Genomic DNA, 19062 nt, shown 5'->3' with positions numbered 1-19062 from the left:
AATGCCTGTGAGGACCACCAATAGAACTGAGCCAGCTGAGTCAATGCCAGTGAACTTGGAAACAGTCCCATAAGAACTAGTCAAACTGCAACACCAAAAGGAAAAAAGTGAAGAAAAAAAAAAGTACAAAAATGTGGGGCAACAGCAAATGATCCAATGTCCCTTCAATTAAAATCCCCCCAAATAAGAAATAGAACAGGCAGGTGAAATATTTGAAGAAATAAGGACATAGAATTTTCCAAAAATAAAGAAGGAGATCAGTAGCCTGATCAAGAATCTCAGAGTATTTCAAGCAGGAGGGGAAAAGGGGGGGGCAGGGGAGGAAGAGGAGAAGGAGGAGACGAAGAAGAAAAAGAACACCTGACACATGAAAAATTCTGTAAACAAAGTACAAAGAAAAAGAGACACAGGAAAAGGTAAGAATTGCAACTGATTTCTATTCTGAAACAACATAATCCAGAAGATGAGAGAGTGAAAACCTTAAAATAAAACAAAATGGTAAACCCAGTCAGCATATCCTTCTGTGCATCCAGACAGAATATCTTTCAAAATGAAGATGAAACAAATACCCCTTCAGATGAGCCAAAGCCTTCCAATTCATTACCAGCAACTCTACATCTCAAGAAATTTAAAGAAAACTCTTCCAGCAGACAGACTACAATACCCAACAGGAGCATAGATTTCAAAAATAAAGCTCTCTGAAAATGGTTAAAGCAAAGGTTAAAAAAATAAATAAAATTATTTTTAGTCACTCTGTAAGACAAAAGATAATGACTTCTAAAACAAAAATTGTAGAAATGTATTACGGGTTTATTGAACACATAAAAGGAAACTACAGGAAAAAAGAGGGAGATGGATGGAGGAATAAGAAGTTTACAATTGTAAGACCCTTACATAGTATATGAAGGTTTAAAGGTGGACTATAATTAATTAATTTAGACATACATTATAAATTCTAGAGCATTCCATGATAATTTTAAAGCTATAAATAATGAGTCAATTCTATGGACAAAATGGAATAAAAATTATTCAATTCAAAAGCAGGAAGAAAAAAGAACAAAGAAACAAATAACAAATCGAGCACATAAACAACTAGCAAGATGGCATTTAAGTCCAATCTTATCATTACAACAAATGCAACTGAGTAAACACAGCAATTAAAATGCAGAATTTGTTAGATGGGCTAAAAAAGCAAGATCCACCTAAATGTCTCTACAAAAACCCACTTTAATATGAAAATAAAGAGGGGTTAAAAAGTAGCATGACAGAGAAAGATGTGCCATTTAGATGTGGATGGAAAGAAAGCTGAAGGGACTATATTAATATCAAAGTAGAATTTAGAACTAGGAAAATTACCAGGGTTATAAAAAGACATAACATAGCAAGAAAGGATGTCAATTTCTAAGAAGACATTACAATCCTGAGGAGAAGTGAACCCACCTGGCAAGTTGGCTCACACCTGTAATCCCAGAGGCTCAGGAAGTGGCTCAGTGGTTAAGCACCCCTGGTTCAATCCCCAGTGCCCCCACCAAAGACAGAGAGAAAGAGAGAGATGCACCTAATAACAGCACTTCAAAATACATGATGCAAACACTGACAGAATTGAAAAAAGAAATACATAATTGTATAATTATAACTGATTTTCACACTATTTTCTTAACAAGCAGACAGGAAATCAGTAAAGAGATAGAAAATGGAACAATCCTATCAACCAACTTTACTGACATTCAGGGGGCACTCCATTCATCAATAGCACCACATATATTCTCTTTTCAAGTGCACATAGAACTTTGACAATAAAAACCATATTCTGGGCCATAAAACAAATCTTAACAAATTAAAATGAACTGAAATAATACAAAGTATATTCTCTGGCCAGATTTCCAGTTCAATAGAATTATACTAGAATTCAAGAAGAAAGGAATGTATCTGGAAAAGCCACAACTACTTAGAAGGTGAAAAATAGACTTCTACATAACAAGAGGAATTAGACTTTTGAATAAAATAAAAATTTGTGTGATGAAGCTAAGAGAGTGTGCTGTGGTTTGGATGTATCCCCAAAAGCCCCCCTGTTAAAGGCTTTGTCCCCAGCCTGTGGAGCTTTTGGGAGGAGGTGGAATCTTTAAGAGATAGAGCCTCATGGATGGCTTCCAGTCATGGAAGACATGTGCACTTGAAGGGGTTATTGGAACCCCATTCCCTTCCTCAGTCATTCTCTCTGGCCAGGAGGAAAGCAGTCACCACGTGCTCCTGCTATAATGTCCTCCTATCTTTCCATAAGCTGAGGATCAACCAACTATGGATTAAAACTTTTAAAACTCTGAGCCAAAATAAAACTTTTCTCTTTTACAGTTGATTATCTCAGGTATTTTGTTGGAGTAATGAAAAACTGATTAGCACACAGGGCTTAGAAGAAAATGTGTAGCTATAAACACCTAATTGGAAATAAGAAAGATCTCAAATTAAAAGCTCAAGCTTTCACTGTAAGAAACTATGAAAAAGAATGAATTAAACCTAAAATAAGTAGAGAGCAGGAAATAGTAAAAACAGAAGCAGAAATCAAAAGCAGAAAACACAAGCAATGAAACAAAAGCTGTCCTTTAAAATCAGTAGTCAGTAAGCCTCTACCCAGATCAATCAATTGAAAAAAACAAAAAGATTCCAATACCAACATAAGGAAAGAGAGAGAGAACATCACTATGAATCATATAGACCGTAAAAAGTTAATAAGGAATATTATGGACAATTTAATGTCCATTATGAACAATATTATGAACAATTTAACAACTTGGATGAAAGACTAATTCTTTAAACAATTTTTTCAAGAAGTCATCAATAACATGAATTATTCTATATCTTATTGAAGAAATTTAATTTGTAGTTATAAACCATTCTATAAAGAAAATTCAAGATCAATATGGCTTAACTGAGAAAATAATAGCAATTCCACCAAATTGTTTTCAGAAAATAGAAGAGGATCAACCATTTCCCAACTTACTTTTTGATGCTAGCATTACTCGGATAGCAAAACCAAAGAAATTATATGATAAAAAATTATGTCAATGTCCTTCAGGAACATAAATGCAATATTCATCAATTGAATATTAGAAAATTGAACCTAGCAATATATAAGAAGAACAATATATCATGATCAAGTGGGGCTCAACATTTTAAAAATTAGTCTGTGTAATCACCATATAAACAGACTACATAAGAAAAATGATGTGATCATTTCAATAGATAAAGAAGAAGCATGTGATAAAACTTGAAGTCCATTCATGATAAAACAAAAGAACAAACAAAACGCTCAGCAAACTAGGACTCTCAATCTGGTAAAGGGAATCTACAAAACCCTACAGCTAACATGATGCTTAATGGTGAGTGATGGAACAACTTCTCTTAGGATTGGGAACAAGGTACAGATATCCATTCTTACCACTTGTACTCCAAATTGTTGTGGAAGTCTGAGACAGTGCAATAAGACAAGAAAAATTTAAAAATAAACTATACAGTTTAGAAAGGAAAAAAATTAAACTGTCTCCATTTACAGACACTATATAGAAATCCCGAAAAACCTATTTTATACAAGTAGTAAAATTAGTAAATGAGGTCAACAAGGGTATAGGATACTTACAATAAACAATTGTAAATCAAAGGTAAGTATGTACCACTTAAAATAAAGTATGATTCATATATGACTGCACATGTGATGCGACTCTACATCGCATACAACCAGAGAAATGAAAAGTTGTGTTCCATTTGTATATAATGAGTCAAAATACATTCTGCTATCATGTATAAATAATTTAAAAAAATTTTTAAAGAAAAATAAATAAATAAATAAAATAAAGTACCGTTTATAATAGCACCTAAAAACATTAAATATTTTGTGCAAAATATTTTTTAAATGTGTAAAAATCTGTATTCTGAAAACTACAAAACTTAGATGAATGAAATAAAAATTCAAAATAAATGAAGAGGTACACTAGATTTGCATGGATATACAATTGTTTATGTCAATATTGTTAAGATGCCACTTCCCCAACAAATCTATAGATTCAAGGCAACCCCACGTTTCCAGCAAGACTTGGTAGAAATCAACAAAGTCATTCTAAAATGTTTATGAAATTAGCATAGCCAAACTAATTCAAAACAAATTTTGAGGACCCGTGTTATCTTATTTCAAAGTTTATTATAACAGCCACAGTAATCAAGATAGATTTATACTGGTAAAAGGATAAATATCTAGATTAACCCAACAGAGTAGAGAGTCCAATAATATAACCACACATGCTATCAACCGACTTTGGACATAGGAAAGGACAGCTTGTTAATGAATGGGGCTGGGAGAACTAGACACCAACTCAACAAAGGGGAGGGGAGGGGAAAGGGGCTGGAGGGAAGGAGGAGGGAGATTGGTTCATATCTCATTTACAGCAGAAAAATCTATGTGACCCTGAGTTTAGCAATGAGCTCTTGGATATAAAAGTGAAAACACAACCCAGCTGATAAACTGGAATTCATCAAAATGGAAAACTTTTACTCTTTGGAAGACGTTGTTAAGAAAAAAAAAATGTTAAAAATACATTGGAGAAAATACCTATAAAATACTGGCAAATGGCTTGTATACAGAATATACAAAATTCTAATAATAAGAAAGCAATAGCTCCATAATAAATGGGCAAAAGATTTTAACAGATATGTTATCAAAGAAGCTTTGTGGATGGAGAATACACATGTGAAAAATGGTCAGTATGATTAGTCTTTGTGGAAATGCAAAATGAAAATGTCATCCACAAACAACTGTTAAAATGGCTTACGAGGAGAAAAAAAACCCAAACCCAGAAACCTAACAATAGCAAGTGGAGGGGAGAACTATCATATGTATCATATGAACAAAATGTATAGCCATTGTGGAACAGTTTAGAAGCTTCTTACAAAGTTAAATATATACTTACTAGACACCAAACGATCTCACTCTCACATTATTTACCAAAGAGAAATGAAAAATTAGAGTCATACAAAAACCTGCATTTGAATATTTAGGGCAACTTTATTCATAATCACCCCAAAGTTGAAATCGCCCAAACATCCTACCACAAGTACACGGGGATACTTCTCAAAAGTGAAAACATTAAAAAAAAAAACAGAAAAACAAAAAACAAACAAACAAGCTACAAATACTACAACACAAAGACACCTTAAATGAATCATGCCAAGTGAAAGTAGCCAGATTCAAAGACTCTACCTAGGACTGCATTCATGTGACATTCTAGAAAAGGCTGAACCCCAGGAACAGAAAGCAGATCAACAGCTGCCTAGGGTTGAGGCTGAGGGACCAGGATTTATAATAAAGGGGAGGAGGGAACTTTGGGGGTTAATGGAAATGTTCAACATCTTGATTGCTGCTTAACTGAAATAACTATCCTCATTATCATAAAATCCCAATCTGAAAAAAAAAATCTAAAATCTTGAAAATAAAAACTGAAAACTATCTAGTCCTCTAGATCCCCAAGTGATCTGATGTTTACAGTTTCAAAGAGGATGTGCTATTTTTTTTTTTTTTTTGCATTAGAAAATGTTTGGAATCCAAAGAGCTCAGGGCCAGAAAGGTAGTCTACAAGACAGGTACTGGGTGGATTTTTCAGGGACCTAGCAAGTGTCTGCTGCCAGATCCCCGCTGCCTTAGTGTGTACCAGTGATTTGAATACAGCCCTTGCTGCTCTGCCACTGGGATTTATTTATAAAGAAGGGGAATAGAGTGGATGGTGGAAGGAGACCCTCATCATTATGCAAAATACATGTATGAAGATGTGAATTTGGTATCAACAAACCTTATATACAGACATAGATATGATAAATTGTGGTATAAAGGTGTATTAAGAACTGTAATGCAAAAAAAAAAATAAGAGAGTTCATGTATAATGGCATAATTTGGCATGAACATACTTTATATACAGTTATGAAAAATTGTGCTGTGAATGGATAATTATGATTGTAATGCATTCCACTATTGTCATGTATGTAAGAAATTTTTAAAAAAAATGGACATCTTTCTTTCTCTTCCTCTCTCCCTGCTCCTGCCTAATCTCTCCCCTTCCCTAATCTCAGGGGAAACAGGATTAATTTCTTCCCCATCCTAGGCAGAGTTATCTGTCCCTGAGTACACACCCACCAGAAGATCTCAGAAATTACTGTCTCCCAAGTTCACAAGTGAATTACGACTCCAGACAGAGAACACCTGGAATGCAGCCTTGAGTCACCTCTTTAAAAGCCCCTGCTCCTGCTGAATCAGAGCCTCTGGGTCCAGGGTGCCCTGTACTTCTCTTTTGCTAGCAAAGCAATACAACTCCTTTTCTCTTTTTCCTCAAGTCTGTGTCCTCCTGATTGGACTGACATGGGGACAAGAACTGAGCTTTCTGTAACATGAGGACGGGTGCCCAGTGAGAGCCAAGCTCCCTGCACATGGGTTTCAAGAGGAATACTGATGGGATGGGGATGGGGTGAACCTTCCTGCGGGGGACTCCCAGCACATCTCAAGAGCCAGTGGGATGTGATGCCCCTATCTGCCCTCTGCCAGCCTCGGGGTCCCAGAGTGAAGCTCCAGTTAGTCCTGGGGGGTCCTAGAGGCAAACCCCCCATGCAAGTGAAAGGGTCCTAGAACCCCCAGGGCTGGTGGGGGAGGGGATGTTTCTGAAGCAACTTAGCTGGTTTGCAGCCTGTGCTTTCAGGGACCCAGGCCAGGAGTTAAGGCCCCTGTTGTTCACAGTCACTTTATCCTCTCCGCCCACTCCACCAAGCTGGAAGCCGGTCCAGAGCAGAGGGTCAACAGATGTACAGGAGCTGCTGAGCGGAGGCCCAGCAGGGGGGATTACGGCAATGGAAAAGGCCACCCTGCCCAGACTTTGAATTTCCCAGCTCCTTGGGGTGAAGCATAACCCTGCCTGCTCAGAGGAGCCCCCCAGCCCTTGCACGTACAAACTTCAACTCACGCACTGATTTCCAACTGCTGGGTGGCCGGCTAGAGCTGCAGGCAGAGCCTTTAATTTGAATGTCTGCATTTGCAGAAATGGCTTGTCTGCAGGGCTGAGGGTCTGGGAAGACAGCAATGAGGAGGAGGAGGAGGAGAAGGAGGAAGGCTGGAACACCCCCAGGTTAAAAGAAGGGAGTGTCATCGCCAAAGAACCCAGTGGATGTTTCTGAGCTCTGTAAGGTATAATCGTTCCTCTCCAGCAGCCCCCAAGGCCTGAGTTGGCCAAAATTATTGTGGCTCCTTCCAGTCCCCCTTTGAAGATGTTTGGCCAGGACACTTTGATGGGGTTGAGGGGAAGTGGGTCATTTCATAGAACTGCACTTGGGGAATGAGGTGTGGGTTTGGACCTCCCCTGCTCCTCCAATTCTGCCCCAATCGGATGACAGGGAGGAAGGACCTCCCGAACCTCCGCAGCAGAAACCTGTTGGCAAAGCCAAGACCACCTGGCCGCTGGCCAAGCCGAGCTGGGAGATGCTGTCTTGGAGAGTCAGATCAGTGAGCGCTGGTACCTGGAACAAAAATATGCTGAGCAGCAAATTACGGCTTTTCAGATGTCACCACTGCCATCTGACACCGTTTCAGCGGCTCACATCTTCATTACTGTGCTGCAGCCTTCTGTTTAGGTGGCTTCTGAGTGTGACACAGACTTGTGCTTTGTGGGTGACTGTACACCCAGAGCAACAATGCTGACCGAGGGCTGCCAGGTGCATGGCCAAAGCCCCGTGGTTGAGAAGCAGCGAGTCTCTGTGTGTGTGCAAGCATGTGCAAGCGTGTGCAAGCCTGTGTGTGCGCATGTGAGCCTGTGTGTGTGCCTGCGTCCCTCCTCCACACCCCATCTTGTAACAGCTGAAAGGAACAGGCCTCCCGCTACAGGAACTTGTTGCGTGTGGTTTTCTCATCTCTTTTTCGCTTCCATAAGGCCTTCCCCCGGCCCATCTGCTAGGTCCGTCCTCTCCCCCTCTCTTGCTCCTCTGTGAGGTGGTAACTAGACCAGCACAGCAATGCCCTTGTGGCTGCCTTTCCAGTTTCTCAGCCTCACTCAGATTAATAGAACAGAAACATGTGCTTGCATCAGATGCCAGTAATCATATCCTGAGTGACCACAGAGAGGGAGATTAGCAAAGGTACTGGCCTGGTCCCCGGGGATACGGTTACAGGAAGAAAGGTTTCTTGACAGCAGCCGCTCTGGCGCACTTCCGCCTGCCCCTCCTCCTTTCCCAGGCTGGCTGAGCCCCTGGAATATTTTCCATAAGATTAATTAAAATCTATCCAGCAATGGTCCACGTTGCTCAAGAACTGGGTTTTGACCTACATTCTGACTTGCCCTCATGGATGTGGACAGACTCATTTCCATATTCTTTACTTTGATGGCGTCCCTGTGATATCTTCTTTGGACTGTCTTTTCCCACAGTGAAAAGCAAACAGGTGTGTGGTTATCTACTCGGATGGCTTCATTCAACACATACCAACTGTGAGCAGATGTCTCCTCAGGTAGGACAGTGGCCCTGCCCACACGGCCCCTGTGGGGCAATGAGGCACATACTCCAAATGCTGTGGCAGGAGGTCCTCAGATGAGCACGGAGGGAAAAACATCCTCTGAGAGGTGCAGCCTGAGCTAAGGTGATGGAGAAGCACCGAGTGTCCGAGACGCACGGGAATTTGGTGAAACCGCTGAAATGTGTATGTAAAGCGGAAGTGACGCGAAGGGATCTGGAGAACCCTGAACGATGCAAAGTCCACGCCCAGGCTTGGGAGCTGGGAATTATGATCAGCCCTGGGAGCCCCTGCGGGCTTTAGAACACAGGAATGACCAAATAGCACCTTCCTCATCAAGCTTTGAGAGCACCCTTGAAAAGCACCAGATACAGATTGTGGGGAGAGACGTGGGAGGAGAGGGTCGGGGGAGACTGGTTACTGCAGTGGTCTGGAACAAAGAGTAGAAATGCAGCACTTGTTGGGAGCAGACAGAGAGCCATCTTGGGGCAGTGCTGCAACGGCTTCGTTTGAGAAGTAAGGCCAGTGGATGCCAAAGATGGTGCTGAGATTTTGAAAGTGGGTCCTGGGGGGTGCAGCCCCAACAGGAGAGGAGAGGATGAAGGAGGAACCGACGTGGAGCAGAAGACGACCAGTTTAACTGGGGATACTGAGACTTCCAGAAAAGACATGGGGGACGAGATGCCCACAGGGGCTGGAGCCAGGACGGGTGTTGACAGAAGAGACCCGACGTGAGGACCCCCTTGGTGGAGGTGACAGGTGAGGTCCCAGAGCAGTAGAGGCAGCATGGGGGCGGCCCAGAGAGGGAGGGAGCTGAGCTCGGATTCTGCAGGAGATGAGCACATCAAAAAGACAGAAAGCAAGAGTGTCCTGCCTTGGAAACCTAGGGAGGAGAGATTTCCTGTCCCAGGCTGAGGATGGGGCCTGGCAGGGCTGCTGGATTTGTGGTGAGGAGGAGGCCCCAGGGGGGTCCTTCCTGAGGCTCCATAAGGAGAGAGGTGGGGCGGAAGCCAGATCAGAAGCCTGCAAAGCGTGAGTGGGTGGTGAGGAAGTGTGGGCAGCCAGCGCATTTCCTGAAGGGCTTTTAAAAATAGGCTGGAGGGTTCTCATTTGGGGATGGTTTAAGGACCTCCTGCCGGGTATCCAGGAGATGAACTATGGAGGCTGTGAGGGGCCAAAAGGTGAGCTCTCCCGTGGGAGCTGTGCTTCCCTGTGCAGTCAGAAATGCTGTCTCCTCCTCCCAGCAGGCGTGCAAATGGTAGTATTGTGCATCAGGAGGTGCTTGTTAACGTCCCAGACCTAACCTCTCCTTCTACAAGGCCCAAGTTGTCCAGGGAGCCCAGCATTGATTTGATGGATTCTAGAATGTTCTGCATCTAATTTTTTTCAGATCACCCTGTGACTGTGAAGAAAGCATTACTTTTCCAGGACCCTGAAAGGAGGGACATGAAGGATAAGCAGAGGATATATCAGCTTCCAGGTCTTTTTTTTTTTTTTTTTTTTGGTTCTTCAGAAGACAAACAAGCTGCCCATTTGAAAGCAGACTTGAGGTTCTTTGATCTTTCCTCAGGAGACGGTGCCAACTAGACATCCAAACCCCATAAGGGAGGTGACGGTGCCCTGGGGAGGCAGCTGTAAACCTGCCCTGTGTCCTGGTTTATGAAGAGCAGAATCCAGACTGCCTCCCGTGGGACTGTCCCCCACCAGGCTTCTCACAGGTGAACCTGACGGCTTGCCATCCCAGACTGTCCTCGGTTACCTGTCCTTCTTCACCTACACCGAGGCTCCAGGATGTTGGCTAATTCTGTTCTGTCTTTGTAGGATTTAAAAACAGGAGCCCTGGCTCTGATCAGCTCCAGGCAGAAGGAAGAATGTCCAGAGCCCAGATTTGGGGTGTGTGGGAAAGTTACCTGTTACCAGAGGGGGTTTACCGAGTCTCTACCACCATTTTGGGAATGAAGCTGCTTCCTACAGACACTTCTTGCACTATGTACAGAAGGCCTCTGCCTTCCAACATCCTGTCCTTCCAACTGGGAGGAGTCTCCTATATGTTTTATCTCAGAGGGTCTCAACATACTACCTCCTGCTGTGGGACCAAAACCTGGGCAAGGGAGGCAGACAGGGGACATGCAACCCAGGCTCAGTCAGTCACACAGGATGTTGACTCTTGCAGGACAGGCAGAAAAAAGTAGACGTGGCTCGTGAATTATTGACAGGTATTGAAAGCATAGAGGTGGAGCATCAGGTGTCCAGTTCATTGATATCTAGCTACAGTGTCGCCTCTTCCCATGTGACCTGGGGAGACCTGGTCAAGTCCCTGACCTCCCTTGCTTTCTGAAAGTTCCCTAACCTGGCCCTCCAGCCTTTCTGTCTCCCAGTAAATTTGCCTTTTACTCGAGCTAGTCAAACTGGGCTCTGTGACTTGCAACCAAGAAGCTCATCAATGTAGGGCAGCTAAGAGATGTGCCATCGAGCCTGGGAAGTGGGGTCGTCTAGACCCCAGAGGCAAACACCATAGGAAGGTTACCCTCCTGCAAGGACTCAGGATGTCCTTCTTCTAGTGAAGAGCCAGAGAATGAACAAATGTCCACACACACACATACACGAACATCAGAGGGTGGTAGGAGGAAAATAAAGAGTGAATGGCAGGGTGATCAGGGAGGACTGCCTGGAGGAGGCACTGGGGCAGGGTGGGAAGGGACTGCCAGGAGCAGGTTTTGGACCTGGCAGGTATCAGGGTCAGATACCTGAGTTGTCTCTGGACACACAGTATGAGCTGCGCACATGTCAGGGGAATGAAATCTCCTGTGCATAGAAGTCTTGGCACCAGGGCACAGAATATGCACCGAGTGGGCTATTAATGTAACCACTTGTATCAGTAATGAACTCTGAATCCCTGTATCCCTGCCCACGTGGACTTGGCCTTTTATTTCTTTGTATTAAATTCATAAACCACCAAGCAGATACTGATGTTCTGCATCTGCCAAGAAACAAATATAGGCAACTTCATTCGCTGCACTGCTCTGCCTCAGTTTATCTGGTGAGATCCTAGAACCTCCAGCCCCTCTAGGCACCAAGGAGAAGGTGGTCTTTGGCCTGTGGGGAATCGCTTGAACCCTGAAGGAGAAAAGTAGAATCTAGCATGGAGCTTCCTGGACGGGGCTCTCTGCTCTCTTCCCCAGCACCCTCCCTCCTCGCTCCTGCCTGCTAGAGACCCAGTGGGGGGCTGTGGTAGGAGCCCGAGGGCCAAGCCTCCTCCACGTCCTCCCTCTTCTCCTCCTCTTCCAGCAGCTCCTTTTCTCACCCTGGTGTCCCCCCTTGTCCTGGCTTCTTGAGTGCGCCCCAGTCCTTCCCTGACCCTCTCCTTGCCGACTGCAATGACTCCCCCAAGACATGACCCCAGGAAGAGCCCAATGTGACCGTCCCCTGTTGTTTACTGTACCCTTGGCTGTAGGTGAGTGAGGTCACATGAAACCAAACTCCCCCCTCCCTCCGGTGGCCTTCACCTCAGGTCCCTTTGTCATATGCTCCTGTTGACCCTCTAGTGAACCGACTCTGGAGCTTTCTTCCTTCCCGAAAACAGGTCAGTTTTCAGGACTCAGGAGGTGTGACCTTTCGTGCCCACGGGTCTCCGGGGCAGGGGGGCCTGGCTGTTTCCTGCTCTGGGGTTTCCTCAAGGCCGGCAGCCTTCTTGCCTCCTCAGAGACCAAGGAGCAGCCTCTCCCCAGGTAGCCTCCTGCATATGCATTTCCTGCGGCATCAAGGGGGCATAAGAGCATTTTGGAGGGCTATTTGGTGACATATATAAGAAGCCTTAAAAATATAGAGTCCCCTGACCCAATAATGACAGCCCTGGGAATTTATCCTGAGAAAATAATCAGAAAAGCAGTCAAAAGTATACGTAAAAGAATATTTATTTCGGTGCTAGTTATAATAGTAAAAAAAAAAAAAAAAAGTCAAACAATCCACAGGAACTTAGTTAAATAATTCATGGTACTTTTCTATAAGGAATACTAACCGTCTTTGTTTTTTAGGTGTTCTTAGAGCTCGCTTGGTGATGTGTACCAGTCTGCTTTCACGACGCCTGAGATAATCAACTTATAACAAGCAAAGGTTTGTTTGGCTCATGGTTTTGGAGATTTCAGCCCAGGACTGATTGGCCTGTTGTTTGAGGCCTGTGAGTGGTGAATCCTGGTGGGAGAGCACGGCGGAGCCAAACTGGTCAGGAAGTGGAAAGTAGAGTAAGAAGAGACTGGGGTCCCACTAGCCCCTTCAAGGGCACACCTCCAATAACCAGAAGACTCCCCCTGGGCCTCACCTCTTGTTAGAAGGTCACACCACCTTCTAACAGCACCAAGCTGGGAAGAAGCCTTTAACACACCAGCCTGTGGGGGACATTCCAGATGCAGACATAGCAAGATGTGTGGATGGATGTTCTCCTTTGCCCTCCAGATTCATTCTCCATCATCTAAGCTCCCTGCCCACTGTCCTTCTTTGGGGTTTGTCCAGAGGTGAGAGGATGGGTGTTCGATTCCTGGTTGCTTCTCTCCTTAAGGCCAGAGACTGTGTCAGGCATCCCTCCCCCTGACGTCCCCTCCCCCACCTCTACCTCATGTCCCAGTAACCGCCCCCACACACCCAGGTTCAGCAGTGGGAATAGCTTCCCACTGTGCTTAGTTTGGTCCTGGGGCACTGCAACACCCTTCTGGGTCCCTGGTCCCTTACTGTCCTCAGGAGGCTAAAGGAAAGCTTGTTTCCTGCTAGGACCCAGACTGATCCAATGCAGAGAAGCAAAACAAGAACATGCCTACGGTATAACGTGAAATGGTGGAATTAGGCTAGAAAACAGTGCAATCCCAACTCTGTAAATAAATAAATATATTTAGAAAAACGAAACGTGTCTACACATCAGGGGAAAAAAGATTGGAAGGAAATGCACCCTGTGATTCACTCCCTGTATCACCTTTAAGGTGAAAGAATATTTAAATGATTCTACATTTTAAAGCAAACTGAAGTAGAACAATTAAGTGTGCAAGAGGAGGATAATGGCACCTCAGTCATCAACAGAAAACATTGCAAACGACAGGTTTGAGGTAAATGCATGACATGTAATTGAAACCGTGGTAGGGACCCTGGCTAGGCCTCGGCTGTTATCAGCCACATCTGATCCAATGCTCAGATGCCTCCTGAAGCCATCCTGGTGCCTCATAGAACTCCTTGCTGGGGCTGGAGCATTTCAGAAGCTGCACTTGTGGTGGCTCTGGCCTTGGCCTTGTGTGCTGTTGTGGTCAGGCTGGGGTGGGATCGAGGGGGCAGAGGGGCCTTGGATCAAGTGCACAGATCAGGCCTGAGCAAGCCAATATTTTGACACCCTCCAAAGTGGACCCTTAAATGTTGTTGCACATTTATTTTTTTAAATATACTTTTAGTTATACATGGACACAATCTTTATTTTGTTTATTTATTTATTTTTATGTGGTGCTGAGGATCGAACCCAGTGCCTCACATGTACAAGGCAAGCGCTCTGCCACTCAGCTACACCCCCATCCCGTTGTTGCACATTTATTGAGAGGGGAGAAAGGGAAGCCTGACTTTCTATTGGTACAAATTCTAAGTCTCTGTGCCTAAAATAAGGAATTGCTTACAAACACCAAACACAGCATGATATTTGGGCTTACTCGAAATGGTCTTTCTAAAGTAGAGACAAAAGCTAGGATAGACCTCTTTAATACATACGTGGATACATACATGGATGTGGTTACAAAGACCAAATTTGAAGTGTTCAAGACTTGGGCAGGGGGTGCAGCTCAGTGGTAGAGCAAACCATGAGCTAAGAAACGTGAGGCTCTGGGTTCAATCCCCAGCACAATTAAAAAAAAAAAAAAGGATGGAGCTTATAGGTGGGTGGGGTAGTAAAATTTCATGTCAGCAAATGTTTCCTATAATCCTTGATTATGTTCTTTTTTTTTTCTTTTATATATCAGGTAGCTTGTTTGTTTTTTTAATGTTGGCAACTGTTTACTTATTTATTTTTTATGTGGTTCTGAGGATGGAACCCAGTGCCTCACATGGGCTAAGCAAGCGCTCTACACTGAGTCCCAAGCCCAGCCCAGGTAGCTCATATTGGCTATCTTCACTGGTGGAAGGCTTTCTTGCATTTGGGAAACTTCCTTCAGACACATGCCGAGCATGCCTAAGAAACACGAGATGCGCTACAAATCCACACTCCCATCGGTATCTTTTACGTCTTTCTCAACCAGGGCTAAGCCAGGACTTCCCCTCACATCTCAGCTTCTCAGGGAAGGTCAGTCCTTCATTATGGACAAAGTGAACTCCAGGGGAACCTGTTTAGTCAGCGATTTCACTGCTGTGACTAAAAGACTTGACCAGAACAAGAGGAGGAAAGTTTATTGGGGACTCACGGTTTCAGAGGACCCAGTCCATACACAGCTGCTTCCATTCTTGGGGCTTCAGGTGAGGCAGACATTGTGGCAGAAGAGTGTGGCAGAGGGAAGCAGCTCACATGATGATCAGGAAGCAGAGAGAGAGACTCCAATGGCCAGATACAAAATATATACCCCAAAGGCACGCCTCCCATGACCCCCCTCCTCCAGCCACACCCCACCCACCTTCAGTTACCACTCAGTTAATCCCATCAGGGGATCAATTCCCTGATTGGGTTAAGGCTCTTATAACACAATCATTCCCCCTCTAAACCTTCTCGAATTGTCTCACACATGAGCTTTTGGGGAATACCTCATATTCAAACCATGACAGAACAAAAACAACCAAGCAATTGGTAAGAAGAAACCTGAGGAGCCTGGAGAGAGAGATGGTCCTGCTCATCCTGGTGATCAATGATAGGTCCCAGGTTACACCCTGGAGGTAGCAGGTCGTCCTTGGTCAAGGGCTGACTCTGGACACAGGGCAACATCTCCAGGCCTCTGGTCTGACAGTAAGAACCCTGGCTACCCACACTCGGGATCGTGCCCAGCAACCACTGCCTTGCTCTAAGTGGTCCAAAGACAGTAACTCATATCTGGCCTGTGGCCGTGAACCCTGGTTCCAGCCGAGTGAGCGTGTGGCTGTGCACCTGGATATAGCGAGGTTTGTTTCTCCGCGGCCAAGTACGTGCTTCTCCTGGTCTTCTTCCATGTAAAATACCAGTGGAGCATAAAAGTTTGCAGAAAAGGTCCACCACTCTGTCTTGCCAAAAGCTCCTTTCTCCGCTATGCACTGAGTAGGGTGAGTCCAGGCCACTGTTTGAAAAATGCATCTTTTGTATCTTTCCAATCAGATCATTTTTTTTTCTAGACATCTCAAAGAACTTAAATTTTTAAGAAAGTAAAATTAATTACTTGTATGTAATCAGCACTCATTATTCAGGACTTACTTCCAGGGTTTCCTCTCCTAGAGCCCATATTTCAGGTCTCAGGTAGAGGTGCAGCTTGGAGTAGCACCGGGACACCTTGCTTGAGCTAGTTGCAAAAATGATAACAAACTGCTAACTTTATATAGCTATTGCTACATGCCAGGCTGGGTTTCAAGTTCTTCCTGTGCACCTAGTACTTGGGCTGGGGGTGAAATTCCATGGTGAACTCTATGGTAGTGTGTACTTAGCATGCACTAGGTCCTAGGTCCAATCCCAGCGCTGAACCAAACCAAATCACAACAACAACCATTGCCACCACCATAAAAACCCTGGCACTATTAAGATGCTCATTTTATAGATAAGGACACAGAGCACAGAGAAGTGAAAGAACTTGCCTGAGGTCCCACATCCAGTAAGTTAGTGGAACCCAGATTTAAATCTTGCATGGCTCTAATGCCATCAAACCTTTCTGGACCTTTCTGAATGTGTTGTACATTTCAACGCAAGAAACTTTGGCCAGAGTTTCCATCTCACCCATCATAACTAGAGTCGCACTTGGAAACCTGAGTCACTGGCGCCGTATTTCTGATGTAGTCCCATGATCTTTTGGCATCCCTTGTAGATTGGTTACTGGGATAGCTGCCCAGCTCTTCTCCCCCTAAATCCAGCTCTGCTGGGCATCCAAGTTCCCTGATCATGGCCCACAAGACAGTGAACCTCAGATGCAATTCTTCAGCATCAGAGCCAAGAAAAGCTGCATCTCGCCTTTCTCTGAGCTTTGGGTTCCTGCACACACTCCGTCTTCTGATTTGCAGAAAGAGAAAACAGTGTCTGAATCTCTAGGCATCCTTTGTGAGGACCAGTTTTCTCCCAATCAGTTGGAAGCTACTTCTGCAACCAAATGCCCTCACCTCCCTCCCAGCACCAGAGGTGAACGTGTTCACTAATTACCTTCATCTGCAAAGACCGCGTCTCTGAGTGGTGTGCCCACAGCAGGACTTTTGAAAAACCTGCTGCAGGTTAAAAAGCAGACCTGCTTTTAATTTATTAAAAGACTTGGCATTTTTTTCCCCACCGAGCATTTTAAAATGCAATTAGACAAAATGGAATAATAATCAGGCAAAAGTACTCAGGAGTTTTCACATTGGGGGCTATTCCTTTCTCACGTGCCTTCCCATTTCTGGGTCTTTATGCTGGGACAATATGCCTATGGGACTGACATTGATGGCCTTCCCTGCGTCATCCCTGTGTTCCTGTGGAGTTGGGTGCTCTGAAATCAACCACTGGATTTTACATCACTCTTTCTAGATGCCAGGAAGCCCAGCACCTTGAGAGTCACCCTGTGCAATGGTCAGTTATGATTGGAGGTATTTAATTATATTTTCCCCAAGACCAGGCCTAGGCATCTGCATTTTAAGCAATTTCCTTAAGTTACTGAGATGCACAGACGCATTCAAGAGCCACTGCAAATTCCAGGCCTGTGTCTACCTGTATCATTACGGAGTCCTTGGCCCCAACACAGTGACTGGAACAGGGAGCATCAGATGAGCATTTACTGAATGAATGCATGACATTTCCATACGATGTATTTGGAATTTTACAGACAATAAAAAGGAGGAACAGTCCCACCTCACTCACTGGTGAGGGTTACAAGGAAATAGAACATGAACATGCGTCAGGAACTGCATGATTTTAATTTTGTTAACACATTCAAGTACATGTTGTACAGGGATTTTGTGTGTCCACAAGATACACCCTGGGAGGACCCATGTACCCCACAAAGAGAAACCTCATGCCATTAAGTATGCACAATTGCCCCCTGGCCACTACCACAGCCAGAATAGAAGGAAAACTGTCAGACTGAACAGGAAAAGGGCAAGAGTCTGTGGAGGAGGCTGACATCGGGCCACAGACTCCTAAAAAGGTGAATATCTGTGATTCTGTGATATTTAAAAGTCTTTGGACTTTACCACCATCTTCCCCACCCATCCCTGGTCCAGATAAGGTTACCCCTTCATGTGCCCACAGGCAGTCGTGGGTACAGATGAGCATGTTGTCTTATTAAAATGTGCCTGGGTTTGCTTTCCATTTCTGTGACAAAATACCAGAGATCCACAACTTAAAAGAAGGAAAGTTTTATTTAGGCTCACGGTTTCAGAGGTTTGAGTCCATGGTCACTTGGCCATGCTGCTTTGGGAACTGTGATGGGGGAGAACATCGTGGCAAAAGTGTGTGGCAGAGGAAGCAGCCACTAGGTCCTACCATTTGAAGGTCCTGCTACTTCCCAATAGTTCCACAGACTGGGGACCAAGCCTTTAACACATGGGACCTTGGGGGACACTGTAGATCCAAACCATGGTAGTACCAGTGTTCCCCTCTGGGCTGGAAGCCTGGGGCTCAGGTCTCTGTTTGCATTTGGGATCCCCAGGCCTCACGTGGTGCCTGCTCATGACTAATGGGGTCTTTATAGGTGTCCATCAGATCCACCCATCTGTCCATCAGTGTGGATCTCAGTCATTAAATCTTTTTAGGGCCCTGGGATTTGTGATCAGAGCAATGCATTCAAAGAGCCCCCGTGAGCCTCAGGAGGGAAGCTGCTCCCCGTCATCAGCTTCTGCTGTCCTGTTCCTTTCACAGCTCCACCCCTCTAGGACTTAATGGTCAGCTAATCAAATGCAGTCTTGTTCTTTAAAAAAAAGAAAGTAGCCAGTTTGAAAAGGCTTGCTGTGACCTCCTTACCCAATCAGGGAGCTTCACGCTGCGAGGACAAAGCCAGATTTGGGTATTGGCCAGATTAAATTTCCACTGAGTTCTCTTTATCTCCCTTCTCCTCTGGTTTTCTTCCCTTCCTTCTCTCCCTCCCTTCTTTTGACCCCAAACTGCTGCCCTCCACACACACGCTGCGTTGAAGCAGGATCACGTTCTCTGTCGTCTGCAGCAGCACCAGATCAATTGTGCCAAGTTCAACTTATAAAAAATTTAAGGGGAAATAATCACCTCAACAGCTTGTTTGGATTTCAAGCCTCCTGGTATTTCCCCGGACCAGCACTCTTCCCCGCCAATTTATTGTCCCTGGCCTGTGAGAAAAGTCTTGGACACGTGGGCCTGCAAACCAGACTCCCCCTCAGCTGTAGGCATATCGCCATGCGTATGTATCCTCCTG

General features: G+C 44.6%; 1 long non-coding RNA gene across 1 annotated transcript; it reads left to right on the top strand.

The window, feature by feature from the left end:
• The first annotated feature begins 8906 nt into the window (after positions 1 to 8906).
• On the top strand, positions 8907 to 11298 carry LOC125619819. Its single transcript, XR_007351422.1, has 3 exons — positions 8907 to 9286; positions 9918 to 10245; positions 10349 to 11298. It is a non-coding gene; the product is annotated as an uncharacterized LOC125619819 (long non-coding RNA).
• Positions 11299 to 19062: the final 7764 nt, after the last annotated feature.

The sequence above is a fragment of the Marmota marmota genome, unplaced genomic scaffold, assembly GCF_001458135.2.
Source record: "Marmota marmota marmota unplaced genomic scaffold, marMar, whole genome shotgun sequence".
Lineage (NCBI taxonomy): Eukaryota > Metazoa > Chordata > Mammalia > Rodentia > Sciuridae > Marmota > Marmota marmota.
The sequence above is the reverse complement of the archived record's forward strand: the minus strand, read 5'-3'. Positions and strand labels throughout refer to the sequence as shown.